Below are 6,070 nucleotides of genomic sequence, written 5' to 3'. Positions count from 1 at the left end.
TTTCCACAGATAAACAAACAGTGTTCCAACCAATCAGCGTCAGGGGTTTGGTGTTGTGGACTTTCGCTCCGCCTCCCTCACATCCCAGCACCAGTAGGAAAGTCCACAACACCAAACCCCTGACGCTGATTGGTTGGAACACTGTTTGTTTATCTGTGGAAAGGTTGGTAGTGCCGATTGTTTTTTTTGGCATATCTCGGACCCTAGGCTGACCAGAGAGACGCGGTTTTTTCACAGACAATTTATGGGGCAGGCAGCGAGCGGATCGTGAAGAAAGGTCAGCTGAAATTGACACTTTATGTTTTAGGCTAGAAATCGCTGATACAACCTTTAAAGTGCCACATTTATGAATATTTGTGACCCTCTCTGAGAAAACTTCACCAAAGACAATTTTTTTTTTATGATTCGCTGTTCTACATTAAATCATTGTACCAGAGGTGGGACCAAGTCATTGTTTTGCAAGTCACAAGTAAGTCTCGAGTCTTTGCATTCAAGTCTCTAGTCAAGTCCCGAGTCAAGACATAAGTTCTTATATAGGCTAGTCCCTCTCTGGCTCATTGCCAAAAGCTGCACTAATCATACCAGTGTAATCATACGCTTCAGTAACCAGCCTATATTAACTCTGTTTTTTTCTGAGAAGGTAGGCCATAAAGACTTACCGAGTCACAGGGTTCAAGTCCAAGTCAAGTCTAAGTCGAGTTGCAAGTCGTATTTGATTATATAAAGTTAGGTCACAAGTCATCAAATTTGGGACTCCAGTCCGAGTCGAGTCTTGAGTCATGTGACTTGAGTCCACAACTCTGCATCATACATAATGTAAAGAATATTCTATGAAAATATAACTTGGATATCTTTATTATTGACTGAGTTAGGCCATGTCAAAGATTTGCTTAATTGCTTTTAATGTGAAGCTTTATTATTCTATGTAAAATTGGCTAGTGGAGGATATGAGGTTCTTGTCATCCTTACCTAAAAAATCCAGGTTAGGTCCACATTTCTGTTTATTTGAAAATCTTTAGAAAGATGGGTTAGCCCATGAACATTGTAAATAACAAATTTAGGACCAAACAGTTAACCAAAATGTGTCCCAGATGACACAATTAATGTGTGCACAAAGCCGTTAAGATTTGCAGACAATAAAGTACTGTAAGGATGAGCATGGAAGCAGATAACATCATGCAATTGTAGTAAACTTAACTTGGCAACACATTTCGGAGAACTACATACTACAACCCAAAGACAAACAAGATGCATATAAGGAAATTTTTCTGCCATCATTTTAGGAATGTAATCTGAAGAGTGTACAAGTTAAATCTCTTTAGCAGTAGTGTGACAGTGAATAGCACAGGCACAATTACTAGTGTAAACATAGATATCTATTGGCACAATATGCGTCACATGACTAAATATGCGTCGTCGTTTTCAAAAGCCTCCGTTTTCAGTCCACACTACAATGCGAAGACGGCGTTTTCAAATTTATCCACTTTGGAGAGCGTTTTCAAAAAGCTCAGTTTTCCAAAATGGAGAGAAAAAGATTTGCACATTGCACATTTTGAAAGATGAGTCTATAAAGCATTTAGGATGTACAGGTCCTTCTCAAAAAAATTAGCATTTTGTGATAAAGTTCATTATTTTCTGTAATGTACTGATAAACATTAGACTTTTATATATTTTAGATTCATTACAACACAACTGAAGTAGTTCAAGCCTTTTATTGTTTTAATATTGATGATTTTGGCATACAGCTAATGAAAACCCAAAATTCCTATCTCAAAAAATTAGCATATCATGAAAAGGTTGTCTAAATGAGCTATTAACCTAATCATTTGAATCAACTAATTAACTCTAAACACCTGCAAAAGATTCCTGAGGCTTTCAAAATCTCCCAGCCTGGTTCATTACTCAAAACCGCAATCATGGGTAAGACTGCCGACCTGACTGCTGTCCAGAAGGCCATCATTGACACCCTCAAGCAAGAGGGTAAGACACAGAAAGAAATTTCTGAACGAATAGGCTGTTCCCAGAGTGCTGTATCAAGGCACCTCAGTGGGAAGTGTGTGGGAAGGAAAAAGTGTGGCGGAAAACGCTGCACAACGAGAAGAGGTGACCCTGAGGAAGATTGTGGAGAAGGACCGATTCCAGACCTTGGGGGACCTGCGGAAGCAGTGGACTGAGTCTGGAGTAGAAATATCCCGAGTAGGGATGTTAACCGATGACCGTTTGTCGGTAGTCGGTTAAAAAAAAAAGTGATATCTAAATTAGGCTATTATAGACAGTGGACTATACGCTACTACAGTTAGCCATCTCATTCCTCATCTTTTTGTGTTAAGTGAACAAATTATCCCTCACACTCAATTTTTCATAACTCGCCTGTTTGTACTTAATAAACCAATAAAAACATTTGGCGCGAGGTCACAGCGTTTGGGTTCGCGCGCTCACAAGGTTTGCGAAGAGTAAAGGCAACAGGCTAAAACACTCGAGGTTAGAGCCAGGGCAGACGACAGGATGAAGCGTGCAAAGAAAAGTAGTGTGTGGGACCATTTCACCAAAAAGAATGAGACAGATGTAAGTTGCAACTTGTGTGATACAGTGCTTAAATATAGTAGCAGCACATCATCTATGATGTATCACCTGAAAACGCGACACCCGCAAGCCTCTTCGGGTGAGAAAGGTAGCCAAAGCCAACCTACCATGTCATCTATGCTAGCAGGTTGGAAATGTGAAATGGAAGGAAATGAGCCGTGGCAATGTTTCAAATGAGCTTCTAACCTAGACAAACGCCTTTCTTTTCAAAGCGATCACCTTGTACCCAAACCATTTGAAACTAAGGAGCCATTTGTCCTACGATTACATACAACAAGCTCTTCGGCGCCGCGTTTGCGGGACTCATGTTTCGCGCTGTAGGGGATTTTAAAAAAGTGACGTGAGTGGCAGTGTGTGTGTGTGTGTGCGGGAGGCAGAGCGGCAGAGAGATGCGACAGAGTTGCGAAATTGCAGGCGCGGCACGAAATGGCTGTTATTTCAAATAGCGTACCATATTTTAAACTAATCGGTTAACCGGTTTCAACCGGCTAATGAGGCTCGGTGGTCGGTCAAGAAATTTTTTAGTTTTCGCCATCCCTAATCCCGAGCCACCGTGTACAGGCGTGTGCAGGAAATGGGCTACAGGTGCCGCATTCCCCAGGTCAAGCCACTTTTGAACCAGAAACAGCGGCAGAAGCGCCTGACCTGGGCTACAGAGAAGCAGCACTGGACTGTTGCTCAAATTTTGCATGTCATTCGGAAATCAAGGTGCCAGAGTCTGGAGGAAGACTGGGGAGAGGGAAATGCCAAAATGCCTGAAGTCCAGTGTCAAGTACCTACAGTCAGTGATGGTCTGGGGTGCCATGTCAGCTGCTGGTGTTGGTCCACTGTGTTTTATCAAGGGCAGGGTCAATGCAGCTAGCTATCAGGGGATTTTGGAGCACTTCATGCTTCCATCTGCTGAAAAGCTTTATGGAGTTGAAGATTTCATTTTTCAGCACGACCTGGCACCTGCTCACAGTGCCAAAACCACTGGTAAATGGTTTACTGACCATGTTATTACTGTGCTCAATTGGCCTGCCAACTCTCCTGACCTGAACCCCATAGAGAATCTGTGGGATATTGTGAAGAGAAAGTTGAGAGACGTAAGACCCAACACTCTGGATGAGCTTAAGGCCGTTATCAAGGCATCCTGGGCCTCCATAACACCTCAGCAGTGCCACAGGCTGATTGCCTCCATGCCACGCCGCATTGAAGCAGTCATTTCTGCAAAAGGATTCCCGACCAAGTATTGAGTGCATAACTGAACATAATTATTTGAAGGTTGCCTTTTTTTGTATTAAAAACACTTTTTCTTTTATTGGTCGGATGAAATATGCTAATTTTTTGAGAGCTCTATGCCAAAATCATCAATATTAAAACATTAAAAGGCTTTAACTACTTCATTTGTGTTGTAATGAAACTAAAATATATGAAAGTCTAATGTTTATCAGTAAATTCCAGAAAATAATGAACTTTATCACAATATTCAAATTTTTTTAAAAGGACCTGTATTTTGAATATCTGGTAGTCCTCAAATTACGTTCTAGTCCCATCTTGTCTTGTTAATGACACAGCATAAATTTCGTCATACTGTTTATCATCAGATAATAGTTTTAGCTTATCAAGGTCTTGTCTTTGTCACAGAAAAAATGTTTGTTAACAAATATTTTTTGTCATTGTCTTCATTGACGAAAGTAACACTGCCTTGGATGTGTCCCCAAAGAAATCTAACAGTTGTATTCATGATTGAAATTCCGATTCTGAGATGGTAGTTAGTTTAGTTCAGTGGTCCCAATCACGTTCCTGGAAGCCCCCCAACACTGCACGTTTTGCATCTCTCTTTTGTCTGACACAGTGATTTCAGGTCTTGTAGTCTACTAATGAGCTGATCATCTGAATCAGGTGTGTTTGATTAAGGTGACATGGAAAACATGCAGTGTTGGGGGGCCTTCGGGATTGTGGTTGGAAACCACTGGTTTAGTTAGTATAGGATCAAGCAAAAATGTTGCTGCTTCAGATTATTTTTTTCAGGTTGGTTTTGATGTCTGTTCATTTGTACCATTGAGCTGGTGTTAATTTGTATTTGTCTTTTTCGCTTTAGACATGACGGCGCTGAAAGAGGAGAGTCAAGAAATGAATGCAGCAGAAGAGATTACCACAAAGACTGAAAATACTTCCTCAGAAAACGGCGCTAAAGAATGTCTTGAGCCTTACATATGTGGACACTGCGGAAAGAGTTTCAGAAGTAAAAGACACATTTATCAGCACATGAGAGTTCACTGTAAAAAGATCATATGTCGAAGTGGAAGATACAAAATGGTTTTCCCAGACTGGAAACGGCTTAAGGAACACGTCAAAACTCACATCGGAAAAATCGAACATCAAAGTCCACATGAGAACTCACACTGGAGAGAAGCCTTTCGTTTGCTTGCAGTGTGGAAAGAGTTTTTCACAAAATGCAACCCTTAAAGACCACATGAGAGTTCACACTGGAGAGAAGCCTTTCACCTACAAACTGTGTGGAAAGAGTTTCGTTAAAAAACAAAACGTTACAGTCCACATGAGTCTTCACACAGGAGAAAGACCTCACAAATGTCTTTGGTGTGAAGAGAGTTACATCTATCGAAAAGACCTGAAAGATCATTTGCGAACTCATTCTAGAAAGCGATCCTCAGTGGAAAAAGAGGGTCACAAGTAGGGCTGGGCAATATGGAAAAAATAGATTTTTTTTTTTTTTTTTTTTTTTTTTTTGTAGAATCTATGACTAGTCAATTTGAAAATGTAACTTCAACATGATTCTAGTTAAAGAAAATTCTATTCCGAGCACACCATACAGTACACAAAGTTGACAACTATAATGTAAGTGTTAAAAAAGTCACTTGTTAAATACAGCAATGACATCTTGTACAAACTTATGTTATGTTAAGAAATAATACAAGGAAACTGCTTTAAAAAATCTGAAAGGTCAAGCTGTTTCAAATTCAAAATGACTGAAGATATAACGCTAGTCAACTAGTATAAACTATTAATATTCTGTAAAAACAAACAGCAGCTTTTTGTTGTTGTTGTTGTTGTTTTTAAACACTTTTATGTTGTTACTGGTAATGAAATCCCTTATGTTCATCTTCACAATATTGCAAACATTGTATAGTGTGAAAATTTAATTTGAATCGTGGCAGCAGCCTTTTACATCCTGCATTAAAGATACAACTTAACATGAGCATCAATCAAACTGGCAAAAATCTTACCTCTGAAAGACCACTGGCAGAACCAAAAGCATGTTTACTGTGGCAATGAACCCCAAGTGCCACCCCGTATTTTATTCCCTACTGGTAGTTTTATGCATTATAATATATATATATATATATATATATATATATATATATATCTTCTTGTAAGTTTTGTTAAAAAAAAATCTTAGTGGTGCAGTGTTTAGGGCTATACAGCGCATTCTTTTAATGGATATAAAGGGAGTTTGCAAATGTAATACAACATTTTAATAAAT

Source organism: Garra rufa, chromosome 4 (assembly GCF_049309525.1).
Source record: "Garra rufa chromosome 4, GarRuf1.0, whole genome shotgun sequence".
Lineage (NCBI taxonomy): Eukaryota > Metazoa > Chordata > Actinopteri > Cypriniformes > Cyprinidae > Garra > Garra rufa.
Note: the sequence above shows the minus strand (reverse complement) of the source record.